The sequence below is a fragment of the Siphateles boraxobius genome, unplaced genomic scaffold (assembly GCF_051911475.1).
Source record: "Siphateles boraxobius isolate OS27281-9 unplaced genomic scaffold, OSU_SipBor_1 52, whole genome shotgun sequence".
Classification (NCBI taxonomy): Eukaryota; Metazoa; Chordata; class Actinopteri; order Cypriniformes; family Leuciscidae; genus Siphateles; species Siphateles boraxobius.
In genome coordinates, this window is record NW_027509164.1 from 457,801 (window position 1) to 473,547 (window position 15,747).

Consider the following 15,747-nt stretch of genomic DNA (forward strand, 5'->3'; position numbering starts at 1 on the left):
GCACCGTGTCCCTCTCCGCAATCCTCACCAACGGTCGGACAATCAAACACACACCTGATTCAACTCATCAGCTCATTCGTAAAAACTCCAAGAGATAAGAGAGAGACATCAAAAACCTGCAGAGTCGGGCTCTTTTGCTGTTGTTGTTGTGGATGATGTTGTTTTCATGCTCCGGATCCATGAGCCAAAAATCAATTTCATACGCGGTCACCGGATAGTGGACGAATCAGATGTTAAACGAGATAAGAACAGAGTTGTTGTTTTTTTTTCCCTCTCACACCACCATTACCTGTATAGCATATGATCACCTACAACACCTTTAAAGCACCCATACACAGCAATATACGTTACTTCCATTAACACCTGCTGCCACACAAGACTAAAACATCTCTTTCATTGAACACAGTTTTTGGGGGTGCACCGTTCCCAGAAGTACTGCAATACCGGGTCGATGCGTGGAGTGGACGGAGCAAGCCCCTCTTCCATCTCCCAGTTCCAAAAATCAATTTAATATATGGTGCCCGGGTAGGGCACGTATCAGATATTAAACTGATAAGAACAGATTTTCTTTCGAAAAAAGTTTATTGTCACATTGTTTCATTCCATTCTTTCAATATCCATTTTTTCCTTATAAAATCACATTTTTGCACATATCTTAAAACAACAAAAAGGACATAAGTTACAGTTAAAAATCAGTTATGTTGATGTGTTGTGTAAAAGTCCATGTATGTTGTGTGTTGTTTTAAAGTAAAGGTAAAATGGATTAAAATAAAATAGGAATGCAAATATAAAACAATAAAACAATAAAATATGCCAAATAAAACATCTCTTGTACAGGATCGAGGGTGAGTCCCTATCAAGATTGTCCATTCACTCCAGGTCTCCAGAACAGGCCCCAGACTCCCCGCTTCTGGTGCCCAGCGGAGATCCCCTCTCCTCCGGCCCGCTGGCCCGCTGTTCCCGTAGCCGGTGTGGTGAGGGTGCATCTACGGGCGGCCAGGGTCGGTGGCGGCCGGGACCTTCTACGTGTGACCCCGGCCCCCCCATCCGAATAACGACGTGCGGCCCACCCTGCAGCGTTGATCTTATTTTCTGCTCGCACGCGTGGAGGGGGACCGTCACGCGTTTCCCCACCAGCAGATTTCTGGTGACCCAGATGGCATCCTTAATCACGTTTAGGGTGAGCCAGAGCGAGGAAAATTTTGGTTGTGTCAGCTCCTTCAAGCCCTGACCCACCCCCAGGATGGCGAGCTTGTAGTCCACCTGGGCCCCACCCGCTGGCAGGCACGGGAAAAACAGGGGGCCGGTCTTGGCCCACAGGTCCCGCGCTTCGCCGCACTCCCAGAGCAGATGTCGAACGGTCTCCGGGGAACCACATCCGGACCGTGGGCAGGTGGAGTTTTTGGCCATGCCTCTGGAGTGCATAACCGCCCTGACCGGGAGGATCTCATGAGCCACCATCCACGACAAGTCTTTAAGCCTGTTCTGGAGAGCTGGGTGGGCTGCGTTCCTCCAAACATCTTTGGCCTCACCTAGTGTGAGGCCTGGAACCGGGCTCACCGATTCTCGATCCTGCACAAGAGAGATAAGAGACTTATGGTTAGTTAAAATGGTGGCATCATTTGTCTCTAAAAGATATTTCTTTAAAAATTTCTTAATAAAACTATGCTCTTTTGACAAATTAAAAGACACAGGACTTTTAAGATCAATGGGTAAAATTTTCAAAGTTCTTAGGTATGACCCCATCCAGAATCGGGTCATGGCTGCTGTCTTGTGTTCTCTGGATGGGGTCAGTGCGTACTGGATGTGGAGGGCGGCAAAGCGGCTGCCTAAAAACAGGTGGGGGTCTGGGAGGCCTTTCCCGCCATTCTCTTTTTTCTTTTTGACGACCTCCCTCTTTAGTCGTTCCCACTTGGACCCCCACAGGAAATAAAATACCGCCCTCTCCAGGTTGGCCAGGAATCGTCTTGGGGGACTAAAAACAGAACAGACAAGTAAAATCAGTGGTAAAATCACAGCTTTAAAAATTAAAATCTTGCCTTCAAACGTCAATTGTCTCAGTCCCCAAAAGCCCAGTCTTTGCCTGACTTTCCCTAACATGTCAGTCCAGTTTCCTTGTCCTCCACCCTCTCTGTCAAATTTTACACCTAAAATTTTCAAATCATTGTCTTTAAAATCCAAATCTAGTCCAACTGTGTCCACGTTCCCCCACGGCCCGAAGAGCTGGGCCTCGGACTTACTCCTATTGAGCTTGGCGCCCGAGGCCCGACCGTACCAGTCAGTCAAGTCCATTGCTCTTCGTACTGATAAAAGGTCAGTCGCTAAAAGGGTCACGTCATCCATATATAAAACACAGGTCGCCGTCAGTCCACCAGTCCCTGGGATGTCTAGTCCTTTAATCCATTTATCCCTTCTCAAGATTTGTGCCAGTGGCTCAATACAAGCCACATACAGAAGGGGAGATAAAGGACACCCCTGACGGACGCCGCTGTAGAGTTTTACAGCTTTGGATAAATGCCCGTTAACCAAAATTCTGCTAGACAGATCGTTGTACAGCAGTCCCACCCAGGCTATAAACCTCCCAGGAAACCCCATTTTTTCCAGTACCTGGAACAGGTACTGGTGCGAGACGCGATCAAAGGCTTTTTCGAAATCTAAATTTAGGACTACTAGCCGAATGTTTCTGTCTCTCGCAAAACAGATGGCGTCTCTGATCAGTACCAGGCTGTCCGTGATCTTCCTGCCGGGCACAGCGCATGCTTGATCCAGGTGGATTACGTCCTCTAAAACAGTCGACATACGTGTAGCTAAAATCTTACTAAAAAGTTTACAATCCTAATTTAAAAGAGTGATTGGTCGCCAGTTTCTCAGGTCAGTCTTGTCCCCTTTTTTGTATAGTAATGTAACTATCCCTACTCTAAAGCTGTCTGGAAGTCTGTCAAGAGTCTCAAGTTCTTTAAAAACTGTCAATAAGTCGTGTGCTAAAATGTCCCAGAAAGTCAGATAAAACTCAAAGGGGAGTCCATCCAAGCCTGGGGACTTCCCCTTTTTAAAACCTTTTAGCGCTTTGTGCATTTCTAAAAGAGTAAAATCTTGGGATAAAAGCACATCTGGACTCTTTACCTTTTTGTCTAAAAACCCTAAAACTTCCTCTAAGATGCCATTGTGTACCTCTTTAGTGCTGTATAAATTATTGTAAAAACTTTCAATTTCCCCTAAAATCAGATCTGTTGTATTTACCTCCCCACCTGTAAAAGTTTTTAAAGTATTAATTGACCCTCCCCGTGTTATTGTCTTTTTAAAAAAATATCTAGTACACTTTTCCCCTTCTTCTATTTCTCTCTCCTTACATCTTAAAATGACACCTTTAGTCTTTGTTTCGGACAAATCTGACATTTCTTTCTTTACTTCTTTAATTTCTTCTGTAAAATCCAATCCACTGTTTAAAAGATTAAAATATCTCTGCAGTCTTTTTTGCAGCCCCATCATGCGTCTTTTTTCTTTATTCTTTTTTTCTTTTCCAATTTGTTTAAAAAAACGTCCTGTCCTTTGTTTCACCATCTCCCACCACTGTGCACGTGAGTCGAAAAAGTCTTGGAGGGTCTGCCATTGGCTGAACTGCTCCCTATATTCACTAATCACTTCCTCATCCTCTAATAGGGAGCAGTTCAGCTTCCACAGCCCTCCCCCTACGGTCACACCCGTGGGTAGTGAAAGGGTGCAGGAGAGCATCATGTGATCAGAAAAGAAGAGGGGGCTCAATGTAGCATCGGTCGGCGGGCAGTCCCTTGTAAAAACATAGTCAATTCGAGAGGCTCTGGCGCCATCACCACTGAACCAGGTGAAGCCCTCCTCTCTTTGATGCATTGTTTTAAAGCAGTCAACTAACTTAAAATCTTTGACTATATTTTGTAATAAAACCGATGTCTTGTCGACCTTAAAATCCTCTCCTACCCTCTTTCTATCCTGTCTTGATAAAACACAATTAAAATCCCCTGCTACCACTAGGGGAGCCCTCCCGAGCATGTGGGGCTGCAGGTCTTCTAAAAGCTCATACCTGTTGTTTTTACCTGTAAAACCATACACATTTAAAATGTTAAAATCCTTACCTAAAAAAGTCAGATTAGCTAAAATTGCCCGCCCATCCCTCACCACAGTGCTGCCCTTCACCAAAACATGGGGATTTTTTATTAAAATAGCAACACCGTCATTTTTGTTAAAATTGGACCCACTCCAGATGGAAAGTCCTGGGGTCCAAATCGTCTCCCACTTCCTGTAATTTGTTAAAAAAGGCAGACCACATTCTTGCAATAAAAACACATCTGACTTAAAAGATTTTAAAAAGGATAACACACTCTGTGCTCGTATATTGCTCTTCACACTTCTCACATTGATTGTGGAGATAGTGAGAGCCATGAGCAGTATGGTTAAAAGGGTGTGAGACATTTAAAAGCAACCAAGGGACTACAGAGATATAATTAAAATCATGTTATTTCTTGTTGCACTTGCCTTCCCTTTTCCCCAGATGAGCTGGGATCAGGGGGGCAAGTGCTTGACGCCTCAGGGCTCGCAGAGAAGGCCTCTTGCGAATCCTTTGGCGATGATGTTCTTAGCTTGAAATGCAGAAAAGAGACTTCATTAGGAGATTCTGCGGGCCACATACGGTCTAGATCTTCCATGGGGGAACTATCTAGCCGATGCGCTACCCGCAGCTTTTTCTCCTCTGTTTGAACCAGAGGAGATCTCGCAGTTCTTTTCTGCACTTGAGCATTGGGGAGCGAAACATCTGTTTCACTCCCACTCGTGGACACACTAACCTCAGACACGGTTACTAGGGAGGAAGCCATTTCCTCCTCTTCATCCTCCATACTGTCTTCTTTTTCAATTTCATTTTGAGGATTGGCTTCCTCCCCCTCACCAACTGCCAGAATTGACTCCGCCCCTGTGGCCGCCCCACTTCCTCCTTCCTGTCCAATCCCTGAGGCTGGCTGGGGGTTTGAATTTCCCGCCGAAACCTCGGGGCCCGCCTCCTCAATTGTTTGTTCTTTGGGTGGGGCGGCCATTTTGTTGCTTTTTAACTTGTTGGCAAAACTTTTAGGGCAGTCTCTGTAGAGATGGGATGATTCTCCACAGAGGTTGCACTTTCTGCCATTTTGGCACTCTTCAAAAATGTGCCCAATTTCTCTGCACTTCCTACACACTACTTCTTGGCATGCCTCGGCGAGATGTCCAAGTTTGCCACACTTGCGGCATAGCTTGGGCATCCCTTGGTAATGGATGTAGCCTCTATTCTCTCCCAACACAATCATAGAAGGTATTTGACTCAGGCCATGGTAGCTGTTGGGATCTGCCCATTGTTTAATGGGCACTCTCCACGCACAGCTCCAGATACCGTCTTCATCTAAAACCTTGACTGGTTGTCCACGAATAGAGCAATATCTTGCCAACCATACAGAAATATCTTCTCCACTAACTGTTTCATTAAACATCCTGACAATCACAACTTTCAGTGAATTATCAGTCAGTTTTTCCACAGTGAACATGGAGAAATTGGCTTTACACATTTCAAATCGAGTCCAAAAAGTACTTAGCAAGGAAGCAGAAGCAAAACTTACATCAAAGCCATGATTCAGGGGCAGAGTCAACAGGCAGTTTATGTCCACAACCTTAAAACCGAGTAACTGTTGGATGCACTTCCTAGAAAAGTCCAGCCTGGACATGACCCGGAGAGTGCCATCCTCTTTTGGTTTAAATTTAAAACGCACGCTGTGGTGCCTCCTCATGCCGGCACGAGCAGCCGACATGTTGGAGGCACCACTAGCCTGCTGCGGCTAAAACCCAACAATAAATATACAATAAATAAATTAAAACCTGCTTACCTTAAAACCAGAAGATTCCTCGTAGAACGAGTCGTCAATTAAAAGCCGCTTGTCAATGTACCTCCTGAAGGGTGTGTGTCCCGTGTGACAAGCAACACACGAGACCAAGTCCAACAAGAGGCGATCGCTGTCTCTACCTTAGGACCAGACACTTGATCTTAGCCAAAAGGCCGAGAAGCGATGACACAATGACGCAGAGGCGGGGGAGCCGTCAAAGGCCACGCCCACCTGGGCCGTGGCGAGAGGGTCTAAAGGTCGCCAACAAACAAGCTCAGCTCACAGCAATACAAGCTCAGCTTGACTGTTGACACCGAAAATGGATCACAGCAGAGCGCACAACACGACACTTTGGAGTGCAACCTGGGATTTTGGACCAACAAACATTCTGCCCTAAAAGTGAGGGGGCAGACCAAAGCGTACGTCGTAGAGACTTGAAACTCTTGAGGGATGGTAGTACCCGCCCGGTCTACAACATCACCAAGGCTCGGCCCCAAGGTGGCGCTGCAGCGATCAGAAGTACGAAATGCCTCGTAACTCCTGAACCGTCCGTCGCAGACCCAAGTGTCTTACATCACCGGAATCCTTGGCTCGGGCCGAACAAGACGCAGGCCTCGGATTCGATGGTTGCGCTGGCGAGATTTTCGGGTATTTGGGATTTTGTGAAAAAGCTACTTTTGCACACTAGTCCTAGGTCTTTCGCCCGATCTGACCCAAACCGGTGCAGAAAGATTCCCTGGAGTCTGATTGCCGACAGCGATGGGGAAAAAAGTCGGAATTTCGATTCACGTTGGCGACGGGACGCCAAAACGTTGGGAGTGGGCGAGGCGGGCTTTACTTAAATGGCCATAACTCTCCAACGGAATGAGACAATTACACCCAAGTCGGTACACCTGTGCACGGGCTCAGCCTGTGCTCAGGTGAAAAGGGATGTGGCGACTGGCCACTTGGTGGCGCTGTAAACAGTAAAAACAACAACATGAATACGGCCATAGGCGACTGTATGTCAGGTGATTTTTCACACATGCACAAGGTATTCATACCACATGATAGAACTCCTCATTCGGAACAACTTTGCTTCTAGGACCACTACTGCCAATAAAAGCGCTGGTTGAATAATGGAGATTATTTGAAGAATGATGAAAAAAATAAACTAAAAAACAGCCCTACTTTTGCAGACTGGTCCTAGGTTGAGAGTTTTACATCTCTCGATCAACCACTGCAGTTCAATTCTCTGGACTTCCTAGGTCGTTAACTACCAGAAGAAGAGGAACTCGAACAATCTGCTCTTTTAACCAGTGTGTCCAGGGGAGAGCGCGAACGCAGTCCCCCACTACCATAAATTATGCAGTCGAGATTCCCACATTTGGGGAATTCGCAGGGGTCAGCACAACCGGAGTGCAATGGCCGAGCCTCGCCCTGGGTGAACCACCTTCCTGATCATGGTGTCTCCCCTGCCAGGTAAGTATGAATTCCCAGGCCTCCCGTCAGAGGAACCGTGTCCCTCTCCGCAATCCTCACCAACGGTCGGACAATCAAACACACACCTGATTCAACTCATCAGCTCATTCGTAAAAACTCCAAGAGATAAGAGAGAGACATCAAAAACCTGCAGAGTCGGGCTCTTTTGCTGTTGTTGTTGTGGATGATGTTGTTTTCATGCTCCGGATCCATGAGCCAAAAATCAATTTCATACGCGGTCACCGGATAGTGGACGAATCAGATGTTAAACGAGATAAGAACAGAGTTGTTGTTTTTTTTTCCCTCTCACACCACCATTACCTGTATAGCATATGATCACCTACAACACCTTTAAAGCACCCATACACAGCAATATACGTTACTTCCATTAACACCTGCTGCCACACAAGACTAAAACATCTCTTTCATTGAACACAGTTTTTGGGGGTGCACCGTTCCCAGAAGTACTGCAATACCGGGTCGATGCGTGGAGTGGACGGAGCAAGCCCCTCTTCCATCTCCCAGTTCCAAAAATCAATTTAATATATGGTGCCCGGGTAGGGCACGTATCAGATATTAAACTGATAAGAACAGATTTTTCTTTCGAAAAAAGTTTATTGTCACATTGTTTCATTCCATTCTTTCAATATCCATTTTTTCCTTATAAAATCACATTTTTGCACATATCTTAAAACAACAAAAAGGACATAAGTTACAGTTAAAAATCAGTTATGTTGATGTGTTGTGTAAAAGTCCATGTATGTTGTGTGTTGTTTTAAAGTAAAGGTAAAATGGATTAAAATAAAATAGGAATGCAAATATAAAACAATAAAACAATAAAATATGCCAAATAAAACATCTCTTGTACAGGATCGAGGGTGAGTCCCTATCAAGAATGTCCATTCACTCCAGGTCTCCAGAACAGGCCCCAGACTCCTCGCTTCCAGTGCCCAGCGGAGATCCCCTCTCCTCCGGCCCGCTGGCCCGCTGTTCCCGTAGCCAGAGTGGTGAGGGTGCATCTACGGGCGGCCAGGTACGGTGGCGGCCGGGACCTTCTCCGTGTGACCTCGGCCCCCCCATCCGAATAACGACGTGCGGCCCACCCTGCAGCGTTGATGTTATCCTCTGCTCGCACGCGTGGAGGGGGACCGTCACGCGTTTCCCCACCAGCAGGTTTCTGGTGACCCAGATGGCATCCTTGATGTGGTTGAGGGTGAGCCAGAGCGAGGCAAACGTTGGTGGTGTCAACTCCTTCAAGCCCTGACCCACCCCCAGGATGGCGAGCTTATAGTCCACCTGGGCCCCACCCGCTGGCAGGCACGGGAAAAACAGGGGGCCTGTCTTGGCCCACAGGTCCCGCGCAGCGCCGCACTCCCAGAGCAGATGTTGAACGGTCTCCGGGGAACCACATCCGGACCGTGGGCAGGTGGAGTTTTTGGCCATGCCTCTGGAGTGCATGACCGCCCTGACCGGGAGGATCTCATGAGCCACCATCCACGACAGGTCCTTAAGCCTGTTCTGGAGAGCTGGGTGGGCTGCGTTCCTCCAAACGTCTTTGGCCTCACCTAGTGTGAGGCCTGGAACTGGACTCACCGATTCTCGATCCTGCACAAGAGAGACGAGAGACTTGTGATTAGTTAAAACAGTGGCATCATTTGTTTCTAAAAGATATTTCTTTAAAAATTTCTTAATAAAACTATGCTCTTTTGACAAATTAAAAGACACTGGACTTTTAAGATCAATGGGTAAAATTTTCAAACTTCTTAGGTATGACCCCATCCAGAATCGGGTCATGGCTGCTGTCTTGTGTTCTCTGGATGGGGTCAGTGCATACTGGATATGGAGGGCGGCAAAGCGGCTGCCTAAAAACAGGTGGGGGTCTGGGAGGCCTTTCCCGCCATTCTCTTTTTTCTTTTTAACGACCTCCCTCTTGATTCGTTCCCACTTGGACCCCCACAGGAAATAAAATACCGCCCTCTCCAACTTAGCCAGGAATCGTCTTGGGGGACTAAAAACAGAACAGACAAGTAAAATTAGTGGTAAAATCACTGCTTTAAAAATTAAAATCTTGCCTTCTAACGTCAGTTGTCTTAGTCCCCAAAAGCCCAGTCTTTGTCTGACTTTCCCTAACATGTCAGTCCAGTTTCCTGGTCCTCCACCCTCCCTGTCAAATTTTACTCCTAAAATTTTCAAATCCTTTTCTTTAAAATCCAAATCTAGTCCTCCTGTGTCCACGTCGCCCCACGGCCCGAAGAGCAGGGCCTCGGACTTACTCCTGTTAAGCTTGGCGCCCGAGGCCCGACCGTACCAGTCAGTCAAGTCCATTGCTCTTCGTACTGATAAAAAGTCAGTCGCTAAAAGGGTCACGTCATCCATATATAAAACGCAGGTCGCCGTCAGTCCACCAGTTCCTGGGATATCTAGTCCTTTAATCCATTTATCCCTTCTCAAGATCTGTGCCAGTGGCTCAATACAAGCCACATACAGAAGGGGAGATAAAGGACACCCCTGACGGACACCGCTGTGGATATTTACAGCTTTGGAAAGATGCCCATTTGCAAGAAATTTGCTGCTTAAGCCCTCATACAGCAGTCCCACCCAAGCTATAAACCTCTCTGGAAAGCCCATTTTTTGCAGTACCTGAAGGAGGTACTGGTGCGAGACCCGATCAAAAGCTTTTTCAAAGTCTAAATTTAGGACTACAAGCCTAATGTTTCTGTCTCTCGCATAACAGATGGCGTCTCTGATCAGTACCAGGCTGTCCGTGATCTTCCTGCCGGGCACAGCGCAAGCTTGATCCAGGTGGATTACGTCCTCTAAAACAGTCGACATGCGTGTAGCTAAAATCTTACTAAAAAGTTTACAATCATAATTTAAAAGAGTGATTGGTCGCCAGTTTCTCAAGTCAGTCTTGTCTCCTTTTTTGTACAGTAATGTAACTATCCCTACTCTAAAGCTGTCTGGAAGTCTGTCAAGAGTCTCAAATTCTTTAAAAACTGTAAGTAAGTCATGTGCTAAAATGTCCCAGAAAGTCAGATAAAACTCAAAGGGGAGTCCGTCCATGCCCGGGGACTTCCCCTTCTTAAAACCCTTTAAAGCTTTTTCCAATTCTAAAAGATTAAAATCCTGGGATAAAAGCACATTTGGACTCTTAACTTTTTTATCTAAAAACCCTAAAACTTCCTCTAAGATGCCATTGTGTACCTCTTTAGTGCCGTATAAATTACTGTAAAAACTTTCAATTTCCCCTAAAATCAGGTCAGTTGTATTTACTTCCCCCCCTCTAAACGTTTTTAAAATATTGATCGACCCTCCCCGAGCTATTGTCTTTTTAAAAAAATACCTGGTACACTTCTCTCCTTCCTCTAACTCCCTTTCTCTACATCTTAAAATGACACCTTTGCTCTTTGTTTCAGACAGATCTGACATTTCTTTCTTTACTTCTTTTATTTCATTTGTAAAATCCAATCCATTGTTTAAAAGGTTAAAATATCTCTGCAGTCTTTTTTGCAACCCCATCATGCGTCTTTTTTCTTTATTCTTTTTTTCTTTTCCAATTTGTTTAAAAAACCGTCCTGTCCTTTGTTTCACCATCTCCCACCACTGTGCACGTGAGTCGTAAAAGTCCTGGAGGGTCTGCCATTGGCTGAACTGCTCCCTATACTCACTAACCACTTCCTCGTCCTCTAATAGGGAACAGTTCAGCTTCCACAGCCCTCCCCCTGCAGTCACACCCGTGGGGAGTGAAAGAGTGCAAGACAGCATCATGTGGTCGGAAAAAAAGAGGGGGGTCAATGTAGCATCGGTCGGCGGGAGGTCCCTGGTAAAAATATAGTCAATTCGAGAGGCTCTGGCACCGTCACCACTGAACCAGGTGAAGCCTTCCTCTCTTTGATGCATTGTTTTAAAACAGTCAACTAACTTAAAATCTTTGACTATATTTTGTAATAAAACCGATGTCTTGTCGACCTTAAAATCCTCTCCTACCCTCCTTCTGTCCTTTTTTGATAATACACAATTAAAATCCCCTGCTACCACTAGGGGAGCCCTGCCTAGCATGTGGGGTTGCAAGTCTTCTAAAAGCTCATACCTGTTATTTTTTTCAGTAAAACCATACATATTTAAAATGTTAAGATCCTTACCTAAAAAAGTCAGATTTGCTAAAATTGCCCGCCCGTCCCTCACCACAGTGCTGCCCTTCACCAAAAGGTTGGGATTTTTTATTAAAATAGCAACACCGTCATTTTTGTTAAAATTGGACCCACTCCAAATGGAAAATCCTGGGGTCCAAATCTCCTCCCACTTCCTGTAATTTGTTAAAAAGGGCAAACCACATTCTTGCAATAAAAACACATCTGACTTAAAAGTTTTTAAAAAGGATAACACACTCTGTGCTCGCAAAGTAGACCTCACACTTCTCACATTGATTGTAGAGATAGTGAGGGCCATGAGCAGTATGGTTAAAAATACAAGCATTAATAGAAGGATAAAACCAAAAGACTGCAGAAAGTTACATTAAAATCATGTTATGTCATGTAGCACTTTTTCCTTTTCCCCAGAAAAACTGGGATCAGGAGGGCAAATGCTCGCCGCCTCAGAGTCCACAGAGAGAACCTCTTGTGGCTCCTTCGGTGACGATGTTCTAAGCTTAACGTGCAAAAAGGAGACTTCATTGGGAGATTCTGCGGGCCACATACGGTCTAGATCTAACGAAGAGGAACTATCTAGCCGATGCGATGCCCGCAGCCTTTTCTCCTCTGTTTGAAGCAGAGGAGATCTCGCAGACCTTTTTTGCACCTGAGCATTGGGGAGTGAACCCTCGGATTCACCCCCACTATCCACCACACTAACCTCCGATACGGTGTAGAGTGAGGAAGCCGTTGCATCCTCCTCCTCCTCCTCCATTTTGTTTTCACTTCTCTCTTGTTGGGGAACGGCTTCCTCACTCTGTTCGCTGTTAAAACTTGACTCCGCCCCTGTGGCCGCCCCACTTCCTTCCTCCTGCCCACTCCCTGAGGCTGGCTGGGAAATAGAATTTCCCGCCAAAACCTCAGGGACCGCCTCCTCCTTCCTTTGCTCTTTTGTTTGTTCCACATGTGGGGCGGCCATTTTGTTGCCTTTCAGTTTGTTGGCAAAACTTTTAGGGCAATCTCTGTAGAGATGGGATGACTCCCCACAGAGGTTGCACCGCCTGCCATTGGTACACTCTTCAAAAGTATGACCAATTTCTCTGCATTTCCCACATATCATTTCCTGGCATGCTTCAGCTAAGTGCCCAAACTTTCCACATTTTCTACATAATTTGGGCATACCCTGGTAGTGAATGTAGCCTCTGTTCTCACCCAACACAATCATAGAAGGCAGATGCTTCAGGCCCTGGTAGCCCCCAGCGTCTTCCCATTGTTTAATGGGAATTCGCCAGGAGCATGTCCAAATACCATCCTCATCTAAAACCTTGACTGGCTGGCTTCGAACTGTGCAAAATCTGCCCAGCCAGACACAAATGTCCTCCCCAGTCACTGTCTCATTAAACATTCTAACAATCACAGTTTTAAGTGTGTTGTCAGAGAGCTTTTCAACAGTAAACATGGACAGCTGGGATTTAGCTACTTCAAATCTGTGCCAGAAATCATTCAGGTGGGAAACCGCTCTAAAACTAACATCAAATCCTTTGTTCAGGGGCAGAGTCACGATGCAATTCAGATCATCAGGTTTAAAATTTAGAGTTTTTTGGATCAGCTTCCTGGAGAAGTCAAGACGTGACATCCCCAGGAGCTTCCCCTCAACTTCTTTGAATAAAAAACGCACGCTGTGGTGCCTCCTCATGCCGGCACGGGCAGCCGACATGGTGGAGACACCAACAGCCTAAAACTTTAAAAAACAATAAATAAATAAATAAATAGATAAAAAGGTCTTACCTTAAAACAGAACCGGAATAAAAGCAGCTGGATCAATGTACCTCTCAAAAGTTTGGGGCTCAAGTCACTGAAGGACCCAAGCCGGAAAAACCTCCAAGAGGCGATCGCTGTCTCTACCCTAGGACCAGACACTTGATCTTAGCCAAAAGGCCGAGAAGCGATGACACAATGACGCAGAGGCGGGGGAGCCGTCAAAGGCCACGCCCACCTGGGCCGTGGCGAGAGGGTCTAAAGGTCGCCAACAAACAAGCTCAGCTCACAGCAATACAAGCTCAGCTTGACTGTTGACACCGAAAATGGATCACAGCAGAGCGCACAACACGACACTTTGGAGTGCAACCTGGGATTTTGGACCAACAAACATTCTGCCCTAAAAGTGAGCGGGCAGACCAAAGCGTACGTCGTAGAGACTTGAAACTCTTGAGGGATGGTAGTACCCGCCCGGTCTACAACATCACCAAGGCTCGGCCCAATCGGCCCCAAGGTGGCGCTGCAGCGATCAGAAGTACGAAATGCCTCGTAACTCCTGAACCGTCCGTCGCAGACCCAAGTGTCTTACATCACCGGAATCCTTGGCTCGGGCCGAACAAGACGCAGGCCTCGGATTCGATGGTTGCGCTGGGGAGATTTTCGGGTATTTGGGATTTTGTGAAAAAGCTACTTTTGCACACTAGTCCTAGGTCTTTCGCCCGATCTGACCCAAACCGGTGCAGAAAGATTCCCTGGAGTCTGATTGCCGACAGCGATGGGGAAAAAAGTCGGAATTTCGATTCACGTTGGCGACGGGACGCCAAAACGTTGGGAGTGGGCGAGGCGGGCTTTACTTAAATGGCCATAACTCTCCAACGGAATGAGACAATTACACCCAAGTCGGTACACCTGTGCACGGGCTCAGCCTGTGCTCAGGTGAAAAGGGATGTGGCGACTGGCCACTTGGTGGCGCTGTAAACAGTAAAAACAACAACATGAATACGGCCATAGGCGACTGTATGTCAGGTGATTTTTCACACATGCACAAGGTATTCATACCACATGATAGAACTCCTCATTCGGAACAACTTTGCTTCTAGGACCACTACTGCCAATAAAAGCGCTGGTTGAATAATGGAGATTATTTGAAGAATGATGAAAAAAATAAACTAAAAAACAGCCCTACTTTTGCAGACTGGTCCTAGGTTGAGAGTTTTACATCTCTCGATCAACCACTGCAGTTCAATTCTCTGGACTTCCTAGGTCGTTAACTACCAGAAGAAGAGGAACTCGAACAATCTGCTCTTTTAACCAGTGTGTCCAGGGGAGAGCGCGAACGCAGTCCCCCACTACCATAAATTATGCAGTCGAGATTCCCACATTTGGGGAATTCGCAGGGGTCAGCACAACCGGAGTGCAATGGCCGAGCCTCGCCCTGGGTGAACCACCTTCCTGATCATGGTGTCTCCCCTGCCAGGTAAGTATGAATTCCCAGGCCTCCCGTCAGAGGCACCGTGTCCCTCTCCGCAATCCTCACCAACGGTCGGACAATCAAACACACACCTGATTCAACTCATCAGCTCATTCGTAAAAACTCCAAGAGATAAGAGAGAGACATCAAAAACCTGCAGAGTCGGGCTCTTTTGCTGTTGTTGTTGTGGATGATGTTGTTTTCATGCTCCGGATCCATGAGCCAAAAATCAATTTCATACGCGGTCACCGGATAGTGGACGAATCAGATGTTAAACGAGATAAGAACAGAGTTGTTGTTTTTTTTTCCCTCTCACACCACCATTACCTGTATAGCATATGATCACCTACAACACCTTTAAAGCACCCATACACAGCAATATACGTTACTTCCATTAACACCTGCTGCCACACAAGACTAAAACATCTCTTTCATTGAACACAGTTTTTGGGGGTGCACCGTTCCCAGAAGTACTGCAATACCGGGTCGATGCGTGGAGTGGACGGAGCAAGCCCCTCTTCCATCTCCCAGTTCCAAAAATCAATTTAATATATGGTGCCCGGGTAGGGCACGTATCAGATATTAAACTGATAAGAACAGATTTTCTTTCGAAAAAAGTTTATTGTCACATTGTTTCATTCCATTCTTTCAATATCCATTTTTTCCTTATAAAATCACATTTTTGCACATATCTTAAAACAACAAAAAGGACATAAGTTACAGTTAAAAATCAGTTATGTTGATGTGTTGTGTAAAAGTCCATGTATGTTGTGTGTTGTTTTAAAGTAAAGGTAAAATGGATTAAAATAAAATAGGAATGCAAATATAAAACAATAAAACAATAAAATATGCCAAATAAAACATCTCTTGTACAGGATCGAGGGTGAGTCCCTATCAAGATTGTCCATTCACTCCAGGTCTCCAGAACAGGCCCCAGACTCCCCGCTTCTGGTGCCCAGCGGAGATCCCCTCTCCTCCGGCCCGCTGGCCCGCTGTTCCCGTAGCCGGTGTGGTGAGGGTGCATCTACGGGCGGCCAGGGTCGGTGGCGGC

At 46.2% G+C, this 15,747-nt stretch overlaps 2 non-coding genes and 3 pseudogenes across 2 annotated transcripts; all 5 read right to left on the reverse strand.

The window, feature by feature from the left end:
- Positions 1-410: 410 nt before the first annotated feature.
- LOC143713771 (U2 spliceosomal RNA) lies at positions 411-583 on the reverse strand (annotated as a pseudogene).
- A 6,598-nt stretch (positions 584-7,181) lies between these two features.
- On the reverse strand, positions 7,182-7,345 carry LOC143713604 (U1 spliceosomal RNA). The gene has a single exon (XR_013195160.1). It is a non-coding gene; the product is annotated as a U1 spliceosomal RNA (small nuclear RNA).
- A 434-nt stretch (positions 7,346-7,779) lies between these two features.
- Positions 7,780-7,955, reverse strand: LOC143713735 (U2 spliceosomal RNA; annotated as a pseudogene).
- Positions 7,956-14,546: 6,591 nt separating this feature from the next.
- Positions 14,547-14,710, reverse strand: LOC143713605 (U1 spliceosomal RNA). The gene has a single exon (XR_013195161.1). It is a non-coding gene; the product is annotated as a U1 spliceosomal RNA (small nuclear RNA).
- A 434-nt stretch (positions 14,711-15,144) lies between these two features.
- Positions 15,145-15,317, reverse strand: LOC143713772 (U2 spliceosomal RNA; annotated as a pseudogene).
- Positions 15,318-15,747: the final 430 nt, after the last annotated feature.